Source organism: Leptopilina heterotoma, unplaced genomic scaffold (assembly GCF_015476425.1).
Source record: "Leptopilina heterotoma isolate Lh14 unplaced genomic scaffold, ASM1547642v1 Lhet_42, whole genome shotgun sequence".
NCBI lineage: Eukaryota > Metazoa > Arthropoda > Insecta > Hymenoptera > Figitidae > Leptopilina > Leptopilina heterotoma.
In genome coordinates, this window is record NW_025111078.1 from 3,901,183 (window position 1) to 3,919,187 (window position 18,005).

General features: G+C 22.3%; 1 protein-coding gene across 2 annotated transcripts in view; it reads left to right on the forward strand.

The window, feature by feature from the left end:
• Nucleotides 1–1,166: 1,166 nt before the first annotated feature.
• Nucleotides 1,167–18,005, forward strand: part of LOC122506473 (receptor-type guanylate cyclase Gyc76C-like) — a 95,289-nt gene continuing 78,450 nt past the window's right edge. The window contains exon 1 of one of the 2 annotated variants that reach the window (XM_043618680.1): nt 1,167–1,498. The gene's annotated coding sequence lies outside the window, so the exon portion shown is untranslated. Of the gene's footprint in view, nt 1,499–11,463; nt 12,137–18,005 lie in introns of those variants that run through there. The other variant, XM_043618679.1, reaches the window with a different exon arrangement.

An 18,005-nucleotide genomic window follows, 5' to 3' on the forward strand; every position in this document is an offset into this window, starting at 1 on the left:
AATACAATTATAAAATACAATTATAAAATATAATTATAAATATAATTATAAAGATAATTATAAATATAATTATAAAATAATATTGAAAATATAATTATAAAATATTATTATAAATATAATTATAAAATATTATTATAAATATATTTATAAAATATTATTATAAATATAATTATAAATATCAATAGTTATAAATTCGTATGTAATTAAATTAATTATATTGTTAAGAGTATTATTAAACTAGATATTTTACACTTCTTGTATATTAAAATATAAAACAATATAAATACAAACTTTTAAATTATACGTCATTAAAATAAATAAATAAATATCTAAAAATTTTCGTCAATAATAAATTATTTCCTCTGTTATTTCAATTTTCGTTTCGAAAGAAATTCAACACAGCCTTAAGTATGAACTTTGCTTAACAGCGCGGTAGTAAATTTGCCATTCAACAGGAGCTGAATTATAAATCTTTCTACTTACTCGTAAAAAAATTTTTTTAAAGATACATTTCCTTAATATTTTCTTCTAAAATACCTTTATCGAGTAATAATAATAATAATAATAATAATAATAATAATATTTTCTTTTATTTCGAGTAGTTATATTCCGCCAAGACAACATAACCTTGTAATTTAATTTTTCTACAAACACGATATGACATTTGATGGAAAATTTATTGCACAAACATTTTTTTCTTTTTAACAATCAAAACTATCTTTCTCACGACTAGATATTTTTACTGTTAGCAAATATTGCTAAGAATTTTTATCAAAGGAATGAAAACAAAATATACTTACTGCGGTTACTGATGACAAGACAACGAGCCGTTAAAATGTCAACAACAGAGTTGGGTAACTAACACACTCAAGGTAATTTTACACAGTAATTTACAACTTTTATTTTATCTCTCAATTTTTATAGAAACTACTTTTTTCAGTAAAAACAATAGATTAGAATCTAAAATAGATATTTATTGTTATGACTGTTATTATTTTCTATTATTTATATTATTTTGTTTGATTGACAAAAAGTCGAAGTGACTCAACCCTGCGAATCGACCAGAGTTGGGAACACATTCTTAGTATTAAATGGTTCAATCTAACTACTCAACCCTGTGCGACAACCAGTTCTCTCATTCCTTGTGCATCAGTGAAACGAGAAACGACAGTTAAAAGTTTACAATTTCAGTTTTTCGAATATAAAAAAGTGTATTATAATTATCTCGATTTCATACAAATATGAAAAAAAATAGAATTTACAAGTATTAGTTAATCCATTCGCTAGTTAACAAGTATCACAATTTGTAATTTATAGTGAATTATTGCAAACGCAATTTGATAGTTGAAACAAACAGTTTTCTTTTGGGATTCAAAAACGAAATCAGTGTCAAGACAGTGCGACAAGATGATTGAAAGGAGGAAACAAATTTGTGTAATAAACGTATTTAATGTGGAATTTGGAATCGATTTGACAGTTTTTGGTAAATCAACAATCGGTGAGTGTTTTTGACTATTTATAATATTATAAATTGTATATTTTTTTAATTTTACGTGTATTTAGTATTTTTTCGTGTGAAAATCGTCTAAACGCCACAGACTAGAAAACATAACCTCAAAAATATTCTTTGATTTACAAATTTACAATCTTTACAACTTACAAGTTAAAAGCGCGCCAAAAAGTGACATAATAAATCATGCAAAGTTTCAGACCCTACATATAACCTGAAAATATTCTCATTTTACAATTTAAGTTAAAAAAAAACAAGGGAAAAAGTGTCGCTTGACAGAAATTGTGCAATTTTTTCAAAGAAAAAGTTTTTAGTCATTTTCAGTGAAATTGTGTGTTATTATATCAAATGAAGGTAAGTTAAATTTTAATTATTACGTGAAAAAAAAATGAAAGTTTCAAATTTTTCAAAACAATTTTAATTAAATTCCTCGGAAGAATTCAATTTTTTAAAAAATTCTAACACATTTCGAAAAAATTCAATTTTTTCAAAAATTTAATCAAATTGTTCAAACAAATCCAATTATTTTTCTAAATAGTAAAATTCTTCACAAGAATTCAATTAATTTTATAAATAGTAAAATTCTTTGCAGGAATTCAATTATTTTCAAAACAATTTTAATTAAATTCCTCGGATAAATTCAAATATTTTTTAAAATTTTCATAAATTTCAATTATTTCCTAAAATTTTCATAAAAATTCTTCGAAACAATTCAACTATTTTTATAAATACTAAAATTCTTTGCAGGATTTAAATAATTTTTAATCCAATTTAAATAAAATTACACGAAAGAATTTAATTATTTTCAAAAAAATTCCATAAAATTTAATTTCAACAAGAATTTCAAATTCTCTAAAAATAATTCAATTATTCTCAAAATATTTTTTAAAAAGATTCTATATAAAAATTAAATTACTTTCAATGCAATTTTTAAATATATTCGTCAAAAAAATTGAAAGAATTTAATTACATATTTTCAAAAAAAGTAATAAAATTCTTGTGATTAATTCAATTATTTTGAATATACTTAATTTTAATAAAATTCTTTAATGAAATTCAATTATTTTCGAAACAACTTTGATTGAATTTCTCGAAAAAATTTCATTATTTTCAATAATTTCGATACAATTCTTTATAAGAATTCAATTATTTCTTAAAATTTTAATAAATTCCTTGAAACATTTCAATTATTTTTATAAATAGTAAAATTTTTCGCAATAATTCAATTATTTTTATAAATAGTAAAATCCTCTGCAGAAATTGAATTCTTTTTAAAATAATTTTAATAGAATTCCTCGAAAGAATTTAAATTTTCAAATATTAACATAAAATTCATTTATTTTCTAAAATTTTAAATAAATTCTTCGAAACAATTCAATTATTTTTATAAATAGTAAAATTCTTCGCAAGAATTCAATTATTTTCAATACAATTTTAAAATTCTTCTTCATAAAATTCAATTGCTTTCAACATTTTCAATTAAAATTATTATAGAAACTCCATTAGTTTAAAAAAATTTGAAAGAAATTCTTCAAAAGAATTAGGATTTTTAAAAATTTTATTAAAAATTCTTCGCGAGAATTCAATTATTTTTCTAGATAATAAAATTTTTTGAAGGAATTCTATTATTATTAATTTTTTTGATAAAATTCTTTGCGCCAATTCGATGATTTTCAATACATTAATTTTAAAATTATTTGAAAAATTGAAAAATTATTTGAAAAGAAAAATTATAAAAAAGTTAAGAAACAAAAAAGCAAACAACAACTAACTTCAAACTGCGAACAGATTACCGGAACATGTATTTTATTATTATTATAATTATATGGATTTTTAAAAAATTTCTTCTAACATTAAATTTTTGATTAAATAATAATTGAAATAAATAATTTCCAATTAAAAAAGAAGTGATGCAATTCAAATTAAATTTTCATCATATTCAATAGTTTTTTTTTTGTAGTCAAATTATAAAATTGGTGTTTTAAAGAAAAATTCAAAATGGCGGATCAAATATGGAGGGCGAGGGGAAAAAGTCTCGATATATAGTTTTTAGAAGCTTCATTCAATTTTTTTTTAAATAACAGATTATTTCAAAATTTGATCGCAACTAAAATCTTTAAAAAAAAATCGGATTCATCTCATAAAAATTGTTAGACATTGAAATATTAAAATGGGAAAAAAAATTCTTTTATTACTCATACAATTATATTTAGTTGTATTGTTGAATGATTGTACACTGTCCATATGTCGTCCCTTCTCAACGAATCGCCCCATCTATCGCAACTCTACAGAATGGGTACTATCTTATTTATGTTGAAGTGGTTGTCGGCCAACTTAGCGTGCAGCTATCATCCAATCTAGAAGGGGGCAATTTAAGCAGCCTGATTCACGCAGCGAAATCATTTAATATTTGACGTCAAACGCGATTATCATATATAACTGTATGTAATGGACAATTGTTTGTACAGGTTGCAAAGCGGCGCCGAATACATTTTTTTGTAAAATGGCGAAGCAAAAAAAAAAAAAATTAATCTATTATTCTCGAAAACTTGAAAAGAAAGAAAATCCCTCGTTTCGTCGCAGAGTATTTCAATATTTTATTATTTTTATCCTTAGAACTTTTCAAAGTAACTGAGATTAAATATTTCCAGATTGTTTTATAGTTCTAAAAAATTATATTTGAAGAGGGAGAAGTAATTTTGACCCTATTGGTGCTCATGATACTTGTCATTTTTGACCCCGAATTTTCAAATATAAACGTCCTCCTTATTACTGCAAATCAATCAGATTCTTTAGATTCTCTAGTATACACACACACACACATATATATATATATATATATATATATATATATATGATAATTTATCTGGTATTCTAAGAACGCATTTATACTCAATTTTAGAAATCTATAGAGATAAGAGTTCCATATATGTGTCAATATTTCAGATAAAATATAAAATTGTATCACAAAATCGATAAAATATCACACCAATTACTATTATAATAAACATGAGAAGCACATTTAATTTATCATTGAAAAATATTTTTAATGAATCAACTTGTTTATATACTTTATAGATTTACGTATTTAAAAAAGATATATGTTGTATAGAAACATTCACAATTTTTTCCACATTTAAGAAAAAGTAGGTATATATATAATGAAAGAAATTTCAATTATTGAGAAATTGAAATACTTTTTGTTCTTTTTTTTCAAAAAAAGTTTGCACAAATTTTTGCAATTTGTTATTCCATAAAAAATATATTGAAATAATTTTAAATTTTGTAAAATTTCAATTTTGAATGAATTTCATTAGAAATTATCGAACAATTTTAGTTAAAAACACTAAAAAAAAATATGAATTTTGAAAAAGTTTCAAATAATTTGCAAAAATGCAATTATTAAAAAATTATTATAAAATTCTTTACAGAAATTCAATTATATTCAAAAATTTAAAGAAATTCTCGTCAAAATTTCAATTCTCTTATTATAAATAATAAAATTCTTCGCAGAAATTCAATTATTTTCAAAAATTTTAATAAAATTCTCTGGAAAATTTCAATTATTTGCAAAAATAAAAAAATTCTTCGCAGAAATTCAATTATTCTCAAAAATTTTAAAAAAATTCTCTGCAAAAATTCAATTATTTTCAAAAATAATAAAATTCTTCGCAGAAATTCAATTATTTTCAAAAATTTTAATAAAATTCTCTGGAAAATTTCAATTATTTGCAAAAATAATAAAATTCTTCGCAGAAATTCAATTATTTTCAAAAATTTTAATAAAATTCTCTGGAAAATTTCAATTATTTGCAAAAATAATAAAATTCTTCGCAGAAATTCAATTATTCTCAAAAATTTTAATAAAATTCTCTGTAAAATTTCAATTACTTGCAAAAATAATAAAATTCTTCGTAGAAATTCAATTATTCTCAAAAATTTTAATAAAATTCTCTGGAAAATTTCAATTATTTGCAAAAATAAAAAAATTCTTCGCAGAAATTCAATTATTCTCAAAAATTTTAAAAAAATTCTCTGCAAAAATTCAATTATTTTCAAAAATAATAAAATTCTTCGCAGAAATTCAATTATTTTCAAAAATTTTAATAAAATTCTCTGGAAAATTTCAATTATTTGCAAAAATAATAAAATTCTTCGCAGAAATTCAATTATTTTCAAAAATTTTAATAAAATTCTCTGGAAAATTTCAATTATTTGCAAAAATAATAAAATTCTTCGCAGAAATTCAATTATTCTCAAAAATTTTAATAAAATTCTCTGTAAAATTTCAATTACTTGCAAAAATAATAAAATTCTTCGTAGAAATTCAATTATTCTCAAAAATTTTAATAAAATTCTCTGTAAAATTTCAATTACTTGCAAAAATAATAAAATTCTTCGCAGAAATTTAATTATTTTCAAAAATTTTAATAAAATTCTCTGGAAAATTTCAATTATTTGCAAAAATAATAAAATTCTTCGCAGAAATTCAATTATTTTCAAAAATTTTAATAAAATTCTCTGCAAAAATTCAATTATTTTCAAAAATAATAAAATTCTTCGCAGAAATTCAATTATTTTCAAAAATTTTAATAAAATTCTCTGTAAAATTTCAATTACTTGCAAAAATAATAAAATTCTTCGTAGAAATTCAATTATTCTCAAAAATTTTAATAAAATTCTCTGCAAAATTTCAATTACTTGCAAAAATAATAAAATTCTTCACAGAAATGCAATTATATTCAAAAACTTAAAGAAATTCTCGTCAAAATTTCAATTCTCTTTATTATAAATAATAAAATTCTTCTTCGAAATTCAATTATTCTCAAAAATTTTAATAAAATTCTTTGCAAAAATTCAATTATTTTCAAAAATAATAAAATTCTTCACAGAAATTCAATTATTTTCAAAAATTTTAATAAAATTCTCTGGAAAATTTCAATTATTTGCAAAAATAATAAAATTCTTCGCAGAAATTCAATTATTTTCAAAGATTTTAATAAAATTCTCTGGAAAATTTCAATTATTTGCAAAAATAATAAAATTCTTCGCAGAAATTCAGTTATTTTCAAAAATTTTAAAAAATTCTCTGGAAAATTTCAATTATTTGCAAAAATAATAAAATTCTTCGCAGAAATTCAATTATTTTCAAAAATTTTAATAAAATTCTCTGGAAAATTTCAATTATTTGCAAAAATAATAAAATTCTTCGCAGAAATTCAATTATTTTCAAAAATTTTAATAAAATTCTCTGGAAAATTTCAATTATTTGCAAAAATAATAAAATTCTTCGCAGAAATTCAATTATTCTCAAAAATTTTTAAAAAATTCTCTGCAAAATTTCAATTATTTGTAAGAATTTTCCTAAATTCAATAATATTCAATATCTATTTTAATAAAATTTTTCAAAAGAATCCAATTATTTGAAAAGTTTTATTAAAATTCTACGCAAACACTTAATTATTTTCATGAATAATCAAACTCTTCGGAGAATTTCAATTATTTTTTGTTCCATTTTTTTTTTCAAATGCTACGAAAAATGTAAATATTTAAAAAAATTTTATTAAAATTCGTCGAAAAAATTTAATTATTTAAAACTTTGTTTATAAAATTCAATAATTTAACACTTTCAAGAAAATTTCAAAAATCTTTTTTTAATATTAAAAAAAAAGAAAATATTTTTAAACGATTAAAGAGTCATTAAAGATATGCAATAATGACATAACCAAATAGTTGAATGCCATCTTATTTTGTACATACATATGTAATTTGAAAAAATATTTGTGATTTAATTTCCCTAAGCTTTTTGTTTTATTAATATATTATTTCTGTGGAATTGTGTATTTTCATTTACACAGACAACAAAAGTGACTTTGTATTATGGTCTACGTGGAGAAGTACACTGATTGGTTGGTATCATCTGTTATCTTATCTATTTACCAGTGTCAACATACTTGAAAAGAGACTTCATTTGTGTGTACTAGACATTACATATATATATATATATATATTGTATTTTCAGCCCTCATATGTATACATGGAAAAAAATACGAAAATGTATTTTTACCTGCACGTGTATATTTTTCAGGTTCACATATATATATATTACAGTTGCGTATATATATAAATTAAACGAACGTATTATTCTAACACCATTCACGGTATGAAGAACATTAACTTCAAAGTATTTTCGTACTTTTAATGTTAATCAAGTTTGATTCAAATTTTTGGTATTTTTTTATTAATACCAGGCCACAAAGAATATTAAAATTTACAACAAATAAAATAAATTTTATTTTGAAAATGAATTGTGCATTAAATATTTCAGCAATAGATTCAAAATTAATGAACAAACTTTGCATGTACAATATGTAATTTATCAGTTAAAAATATAGATAGTCAGCATGACAGTACAAGCACCATTATATGCCCAAATATAATTAAATTTTCTCTCTACCCCAACATATAATATGCTATTTTTTTTCATTTTCTAATTTTGAATCGCACAAGTATAATAATTTCACGACAACGATATGAGATAAAAATTGTTTGGCTCATACTTAACACCTGCCGACTGATTATTTGAAAAGATTATTTCAAGCTCGTTTCTAATTTTAGCCGTTAACTGTTTATAGAAGACAATTAAAAAGAAAGAAATTAAAAATAATTTACCGCTTCTTTTAAAGATGAAAAAATTTGCAAAATTTAAAAAGAAAAAAAAAAGATGAAAGAAACCGAAAGAACACCTTGACATGAAAATTAAAATCCCTTTTTTTTGTTTTATATATATTTATAAATAAAAATAGCTATTTGATGATGAATCGTGATTATATTTTGAAAAGCATTTATCTTTTTCAAAATGCGGGGAAAAAAAGAGGAAAACTTTAGATTTCATGCGGTTCTTTTTTAAAAAAGTAAAATGTATATATTATATATTGTGAAAGAGAGAGAGAAAAAAATATGTATATACGACTTATAATAAGCGCGTGATAAGAGAAATTTTCTTCTATATATCAATCTGAAAACCACGGATAATCATACTGCATGTTATCATAAACACCTGTGACATAGCATTGTCGTCTGCGCACATGCGGTTACTTTACATAAGATATCCACATTTAGAACGAGCTGAAAATAAACATGTTGCGATTCAAACCAAACGCTTTCGATTGCGCGAGGTCCGACTCGCCATTTCATTTGACCCGATTTCATCGACTGAATTTTCACCACTTGTGCAAAATTTTTGTTTATTAACATTCATTTTCTAAATAATAATAAAAAAAAAATTTTGTTTATTCTTATTTTTATGAATAGAATAAAATAAAAATTACATCCGACAATTCATTTTTTTCCATATCAAAAATTATAAAATGGGGTAAAAGTGTCACAACCCATGGGGTAATAGTAAAAAAAAAGTTACACCCAATTTATTTTTTTTTTCTAAAAATTATATAATGTGGGTAAAAGTGTCACAAACTTTGGGGTAATAATAAAATAATAAAAATTAAAATCGACTATTTTTTTAAACCAAAAAATTAAAGAATGGGGTAAAAGTGTCACGACCCATAGGTAAAAAAAACATTAAACACAATGTTTAAAACCGTTTGTTTACATTAAAATCAACTTTATTAAAAAGTATACTCAATTTTTTTGATAATTTCTTAATTACATTCAAAAATAGAAAAATTTTTTAAAATAAATATTTAAATACTTATTTATTTTGTCTGCAGAAATTAAAATATTTCAAATGATTTTAAATGTAACGCATTTTTCAAATTTAACTATCTTTAAAAAATTACAAAAATAATTCTTTCAAAATTCAATCATTTTTTTTTGAAATTTATAAATCCTAAACCTATTCAAAACTTTAATAATTTTATTTTATTCAATTCTAAATCAATTCTTATTAGAAAATTCTACGAGAATTCAATTATTTAAATACAAAAATAAAATTGAATAATTGGGAATATTTCTTAAATTTAAATTCTTATAAAAAACTTTATCAACATTTTTTTAAAATAATTGAATTTTTACGAAGAATTGCATTAAAATTTTTTTATAATACTTAATTAAATTCATTCAAGGAATGTAATTAAAAATGAATTGAAAATAATTATTACACTCTTAGAAACAAATTATATAAAATTTTTTTAAATAATTGAATTTTTTTGAAGAATTTCATTCAAATATTGAAGAATAATTGAGTTTTTAGAAAAATAAATTTAAAATTATATTAAAAATAATTGAAATCCTGCGGTGAGTTTTATTGTTTATGAAAATAATTGAATTTTAGTCAACGTATTTTAATAAAGTTTTTAAAATAATTGCATTCTTGAGAAGAATTTTAAAAAATCTGTTTAAAGAAATGAATTTTTTCAAAAAAATTTATGAAAATTGTGTTTTAAATAATTGAATTTCTTTGAAAATTGTATATTATTTATAAAAATAATTGAATTCTTTTAAAAAATTTTATTAAAATTATATTGAAAACAATTCAATTATTATAAATAATTTCAAATAAATTTTTTAAAATAATTGAATTCTCGCAAAGAAGTTTATTAAAATTTTTAAGAATAGTTGCAAATTTCACGGAATTCATTTCAAATTGTATTAACAATAATTGAAATCCTGCAATGAATTTTAATATTTATAAAAATAATTGAATTCTTGCAACGATTATTATTAAAATTTTCAAAAATAATTGAATTCCTAAAAAGTTTTTTTATATTTATGAAAATAATTGAATTATTGGGAAGAAATTTATGAAAAATTTGTAAATAATTGAATTCCTGTAAAATTTTTATTATTTATGAAAATAATTAAATTCTTTACGTAGAATTTTATTTAATTCTTTTAAAATAATTAAATTCCTGTTAAACTTTTATTGTTTATGAAAATAATTAAATTTTTGGGTAGCTTTTTATAAAAATTTTTGAAAATAATTGAATTTCGGTGAAAAATTTTAATACCGTTTGAAAATAATTGAAAATTTTTACAAGAATTTAAAAAAAAAATTTTTTTTTAAAGTGTTTTTAATATAAAATTTATTTTTAAATCAATTTTTATTACAATATTCTACGAGAATTTAATTATTTAAATACAAAAATAAATAATGTATTTAATAATTGAATGTTTCTTAAAATTCAATTCTCATAAAAAATGTTATTAACAAATTTTTAAATAATTGAATTCTTTCACAGAATAATATTAAAATTTTTAAGAATATTTTAATTTTTCGGGGAATTTATTCAAAATTTTTTTAAAATTAATTGAAATCCTGCGATGAGTTTTAAAATTTATGAAAATAATTGAATTCTTGCAACGATTATTATTTATTATTATTCTTATTTATTATTGCAATTTTAAAAATTAATTGAATTCCTGAGAAGAATTTTAATTATTTATAAAAATAATTGAATTCTTGCGAAGAATTTTTTTAAAAATCTATTTAAATAGTGTTTTCAATAATTGAATTCCAGTGAAAATTTTTTTATTTATGAAAATAATTGAATCGTAAGAATTTTATTATAATTTTTTTTATTTTTTCATTGACTTTATTAAAATTTTTTTTTTATTTCAACTGTTAACAACTTTTCAGTAGTGTAAATTTTCAAGCATGGAAAAAAGTAGGTTTTTGTGTAACAAATAAAAAAAAATGTATCCAAATAGTAGCAGATCTTAAAAAAAAGTGATAATAGTAGGTTTTAGTAGATGAGTTCGCGGGGCCTTATTATTAATTCAATTTGAATTTAAATTAATTAATTAATAATTTGATTTGTTTACCCCTTGTGATGGTTTGAAAAAAAAGTTATTCGTGTGTGTATGGCTACATAGATACAAGAGAGCCTGTACTGCTTGTAGGCCGAAGGTTTAAACCGAGCCAAACCGAACACTTTGTGAGTTGTGCACTCTAGCGACAAGATCTCATACTAACCTTGACGAAATCATGTGCTTCTTCAGTATGTTGCGGTATCTCTTGAAGTGTGGTTGTTCTTCTTTGTTGTATTATAAAAAAAAATATTTTTCATTTATCCCCCTTCAAGTTAAATAAAAAAAATTATTCGAGTTTGTTCTTGATTGAAATATATAATATAAAAAAAAAACTACCCATTGTAGGAAACTTGTTTCTTCTTTTTCCCCAGTGTGTGTGTCTGTGAGTGTGTCACATAAAATTGTTGATTCGAATCGAGAGAGTGTTTATATAGATGAAAACTCGCTTGGGATTGTGCGCGGTTTGCTCTGTAGTTGCGATTCGTTGAAAATCTTCCTCTTTCGCATAGTGTCGTTTAACGCCGGAAAGAAAAGAGAAGTGCGTCGCGCTATTACGCCGCGAAAGGCGTCTTTTGCTCTTCCGTCACCAATATACCCTTCTTCCGCCTTTTGCTCTCGCCGAATATTTTAAAAAAGAGAAAGAAAGAGGGGAAAAAAAACACGCGTGTGTGATATTTTTTGTGCTTCGTCGACGTGTTTACGTTGAAAAATAGTTGCTTTTCACCATTTGCAAATCTAGTGACTTTTTTGTTTGTCTTTTTTTCTATCTTCTGCATTAAAATTCTAAATGACGTACTAGTGCGACTACAACTTTTTGATTGGGATTACCATGCTGGATTCGGTCACGAATATCAGGTACATAGTAGAAAAATATATATTTACAATTTTTAAGCCTCCTTTTTTGTGTTTTTAGTCGAAATTTACATCTTTCTTTGTTTCTAGAAACACTTTTGAATACATAAAATTCTATTTAAAGAACTTTTGAATGTTTAATTTGCTTACACAATTCGGAGATTATTATTTTTTTTTTTCATTCTTTAGACACATCAGTTTTAGTTTCTGATGATAATCTTATTTGTAATAAAAAAAATTCCCTAGAGTTTCGTCTTTTAAAAATTAAAATCTTTTTTAGATTTAAAATTAAAATGAAGCCGCAAAGTAATTGGATACTTTATCTATTATTATTTTTCGTTGTTTAAATTTTTTGAACTCATTGGAAATATTTTTTTGTATATATAAAAAGAAAAGCGTCAGTGAAATCGAATTTTAAATTATTCAAAAATATCATTGTAAATTCACAAGAAATATCAAATATATAATTTTAAAGAAGCTTGTACATTAACGTGTCTTATCGTTTTACATATTTAAAATGTAATTTAGGTTATGTTTAATCATGAATTCCAGAGGATTTAAAAATAAAATATGACTTATTATATAATGTATATTATATATATATATATATACATATGTGTATATTTTATTTATTTTTATTTATTTATATTCATTTATATTTTTTTATATTTATTTATACTTTTTAAATTAATTTTAATAATTATTTTATATAAATTTAATTACGGAAATAATAATTTATTGCAAGAAGTAAAAAGAAATTCATAACTAAAAACATTGACACTGGAAATGTTGTTAAAAATAAATTAAGTTTTATACCAATTTACAAAAATAATATATGATGAAACTTTATAAACAAGATAAGCGATAAAAAAATGTAATTAATGAATTAATGTCTGACTAATATTGAATTAGTTTTTCATTATTTTTACTCGCTAGATTCTTGAGTGTAACTTTTAATTTTCAATTTAATTTTTCAAAAATCGTGATGTTCTTTTCGTTTTTATAATTCCGGGTTTTCTTTACACTTTCCTGGCTTGAAAACCTGCAGTCGAAAATAATTGAATTTCTATCAAATCTGATAGTTTTTTTTTTAAAAAGTGTCAATTTTTAAAAATTTAAAAAATTTTAAAAATCCGAGGAAAAAGTTTAATTTTTTTAAAAAAGAGAAAAATTAGGTAAATGAATTGTTACTTCACAATATAAATTAGATATAATATTAACATTTTTTTTTTTAAAATAAGCGAATGCACGAAATATTTGCACGATAAAACTATACGCAATTCGTGTCTGTTGCGAAAACAATGGACCTCAAATAGAAGTTTTATCTTTAGGTCGCACGATAAACTTGGCTTGTTGATATTTTTATTTTTCTTCAGACACCCCGTAATTAAGAGTTTAAACATAGTTTTATATTATATTTTCAATCGTTTCTATAAAATAGAAGTATCTAATTTCTAATTTAAAAACAAGTTTAAAAATCTGTTTCCTTTTTTTCGCGTTCTAAAAATAAAGACGAAACAATAAAAAGTTTTTTTTGATAATTCCATTGAATATAAATTATATCATCGGAAAAGTATAGAAAGAATTTCAATTTTTTCAATCTTGTTTTTTTCCAAACTATACTTTTACTACCTTTTTTTTATTATACCTGAGTTAAAAATAAGGCTATTAATAAAATTGTTTATAAACATTTTGTTATGTAATTAACAATTAATGTCAATGGTTAAAAACCGGTTATCTACTATTTTTATCTATATCTAGTGTTATTTTTAATAGTTTGCGATCGTTTTGAATAGTTAATTGAGAGAAAATTATTGATACTTGTTATTAATGTTGACTGTTATTAATTAATTTTGATTATTAAATAATAAATTATTAATTCGTATCAATTATTATTAACTGTGATGCTTACCGAAGAAAGGTACCGAAGAAGCATAAAATCGGTTGAAATTTCAGCCCTCAATGTTAAAAAGTTATAAAGTTACTAAATCTTTGTAAAATTGGTAAGAAATTCAGGTCTCAATGTTAAAAGTAAAATGGTTACTAAATTTTATAAAATGATCAGTCGGTTAAATTTTTAGCCTTCGATGTTAAAAATTAAAAAAGTTACTAAATCTTTATAAAAACGGTTAGAATTTCAGCCCTCAATGTTAAAAAGTAAAAAAGTTAGTAACTTTTTATAAAATCGGTTTGAATTTCAGGCCTCAATGTTAAATAGTAAAAAAGTTACTAAATCTTTATCTTAATCTTTATGGTTAATCTGTTTAAATTTCAGCCTTTAATGTTAAAAATTAAAAAAGTTACTAAATCTTTATAAAAACGGTTAGAATTTCAGCCCTCAATGTTAAAGAGTAAAAAAGTTACTAAATTTTTATAAAATCGGTTAGAATTTCAGGCTTCAATGTTAAAAAGTGAAAAAGTTACTAAATCTTTATAAAATGGTTAATCTGTTAAAATTTTAGTTTTTAATGTTAAAAATTAAAAAAGTTACTAAATCTTTATAAAAACGGTTAGAATTTCAGCCCTCAATGTTAAAGAGTAAAAAAGTTACTAAATTTTTATAAAATCGGTTAGAATTTCAGGCTTCAATGTTAAAAAGTGAAAAAGTTACTAAATCTTTATAAAATGGTCAATCGGTTAAAATTTTAGCCTTCAATGTTAAAAAGTGAAAAAGTTACTAAATCTTTATAAAATGGTCAATCAGTTAAAATTTTAGCCTTCAATGTTAAAAATTAAAAAAGTTACTAAATCTTTATAAAATCGGTTAGAATTTCTGCCCTCAATGTTAGAGAGTAAAAAAGTTTATAAAATCGGTTAGAATTTCAGCCTTAAAGATTGAAAATAATATAAAAATAAAATTCTGTGTTTGTATTATTCTAAACAAATTTTTAACCTAAATACAATGAAATTGATTTTTATCTACGAAATTAATTATCCATTTGTATAAGAATCTTAAAGATTTTTCTATTAAAATTGTGTTATTTCTATAAATAGACTACGCAAATAGTAACGGTGGTTGAATAATGACTCAACATAGTGGAACGTCGGTATAAGTAGGCATTAAATAGTGAACGTTACACTCTTTGGCGACACGCGCATCAACAAAATTTTATTTCAGAAAAAATTTTTGTATTCATAATAAAGTGCTGTTCCGTTTAAGCAAAAATCCATTGACCTTTATAAGAGAATTCATTTTTTTCTTTAATACAATATTTTTAGTTATAATTTGAATGAAACTTGGTTGTTTTCGACTAACAGTCATACCTGCTCTTGCTTAATATTCATCTCTTATTTATCGGGGTTCATTAATTTTTGAGTCTCCATTTATTTCAAATTTTGTTCCCAAAGTTCAAAATTTAAAATTTAACTGAAAATCATTGATTTTTTCAAGTATTTTATTACAATTTTTTGAAAATCAACTTTCGAGGAGTTTTTATTGCAAATTTTGAAAATAATTGAATTTTTAAAAATTTTAATAAAAGAAGCTTCAAGTGTAAATTTATCAATATGAAAATTAGCTTCTTAAAATTATATTAAAATATTTTTTTTTAAAATGTCATATTTATTGAATTTTTAACTTGTAATTTTTTAAAATTTAATTATTTTCAATAATTTTAATTATATATTTCCGAAAATTCAAGTACGTACAAAAAATAATATTATAATTTTTTTGGATTATACTTTTTTAAATATTAATTTTAAGTAATTCTTTATTATAATTTTTAAAAAATTAGTTACTTTCAACATTTTTGGTTAAATATTTTTAGTAATTTATCTTAATAACTTTTATAAAGAAGAACCATAAACAGTTATAGTTACAATATTTATGGAAAACCAAATTTTTTTAAACAATTGGATGGAAAATTAAAAACAGTTGATTTGGAAATAAAGTTTAGTTAAAAATTGTAAAAAATAATTTAATTTTGAAGGGATTATAATTGTAATTTTAAGATATTATTAAATTTCAGAAGGTTTTAATTAAAAATTTTTTCTAATTTAATTTCTTATGGAAAAACAATTAATAATTATTTAAATATTTATTTAACAAAATTCTCCAATTTTTGAAAAATTGAATTTAGAAATCAGTGAAAGGGGGAAAAAGAATTTTGTCAGGGAAAAATTTCTTTAAGGGGATAAATTGATATAAATTTGATTATTTAATTATTGATATAAGAAATAATCGTTTTGTAATACAATTTCGTAGAATATGAATCTTTACAAAACTTGAAAATAAGAAAAAAAATAATTATGTGCTATGGAAAGTAGAATAAGTTCTTTGACAGATATGAATTAAATAAATCTGATCTAGATTGATGATTATAAAAATTTTTAGACTTAATATAATTTTTTATAAAAAGTATAATTTTTTATTAATCCATTTTTATATTTCAGTGAACAAAGTATTATTGTATGATACGTAGAAGAAAAAAATTACCTGTTGCAAATAAGGAGAAAATTTTCGAAAAATAATTTAAAGTATCTCTCAGTGTGCATCGAAGAAAAATCCTTGACGTGCATTTTTTTTATGGGCAAAAAAATTCTTTAAGGGGATAAATTGAGTTTTTTTTCGTATTTATTTTTTTTTTTTTCTTTTCTTAAAAGAGTACGTAGTATAATTTAATTCTCTGATGGATGTTAATATATAGCCTTGAATTAAAAATGTTTTGAAGACAATTTTTACCACCCACCACGTTTTTCGCTTTAAATGTGTGTGTGTGAGAGAGAGAGAGAGAGAGAGAGAGTCCCAAACGAGATGATCGTTAAAGCCTTAATCCTCAGCACTCTGCCTGAGAAATCTTTCGTATATATAAGTACAAAGGTACATTTGCATATCTCGGTCAGAAATTATCTCGACAACTCTGTAACAACGGAGTGAATTATGATCTCCTTATATCGCCGGCAAAGTTAGTGTGACGCTTGCATGAGAAAACCGCCGTACATATGTAGTGCACTCGGTATTGTGAATTGCTTCAAGCGATTCAACTCTTCGAGTAAAGTCTCTCTCTGTTCCTCTCTCTCTCTCTTTCGTGAGAGATCTGAGAATATGTATATATGCATTTCTGGTTTGTAAGATGTGTGTGCGTGATTTTTTTTTTACTCTGGTGAGACCCGCAAGAGGCGCGATCGACCAAAAATAGCACCAGTAGGAGAATATTATGGCACTTTGCTGCCATCCGAAAAGGGTGGGAATGTTGTCGATGGGCATAAGAGAGGTGGGATGAAGGTTGGAGGAGGGGTAGGGGAAAAAAGAAAGACAATAACAACAGGGGGCACACTCAAGAGTGTATGTTCGTCTAACTCGTTCTTCTCTCTGCTCGTTGAAAATCGACCACTGGGTGCCTTTTTAATCGACTCGCCTTTTTTTCTCTCTCTCTCTTTCTTTTAACTTTGTATAGCAACCTGTAGCATCTTTCAGAAAATAAACTCAAAGAAAATTTATTAATGTATAGAAACAGGTATCATTTTTAAATATGCAAAATAGGCGGCGGTTTCTTTTGTTCTTTTAAATATATATATATATAGCTATATATATTCTCAACAAAATTAGATTTTCTTAGTAAACGAAAAATTCACGATAAATTTATTTTTAGGTCACTCTTCAAATTATAAAATATTTCGGAAGAATTTTATTAAGTGAAAACAGTTTTTAAAATTATTTCTAAAGAAATATAATAATTCTACAAGTGATTTGATAATTATATTTTTTGATTTTGTTTTAGTTTTTTCTTTTGGTTATTTTAAGTAAGAATTAAATATTCTATAAGTAATTTTATAATTTGTGTTTTTTTGGTTTTGTTATAATATTTTTTTTATTTTTTTCTCGTTGGCTTATTTTCTAAAATGAGGGAAAATTTTCTTGAAAAATATTTTG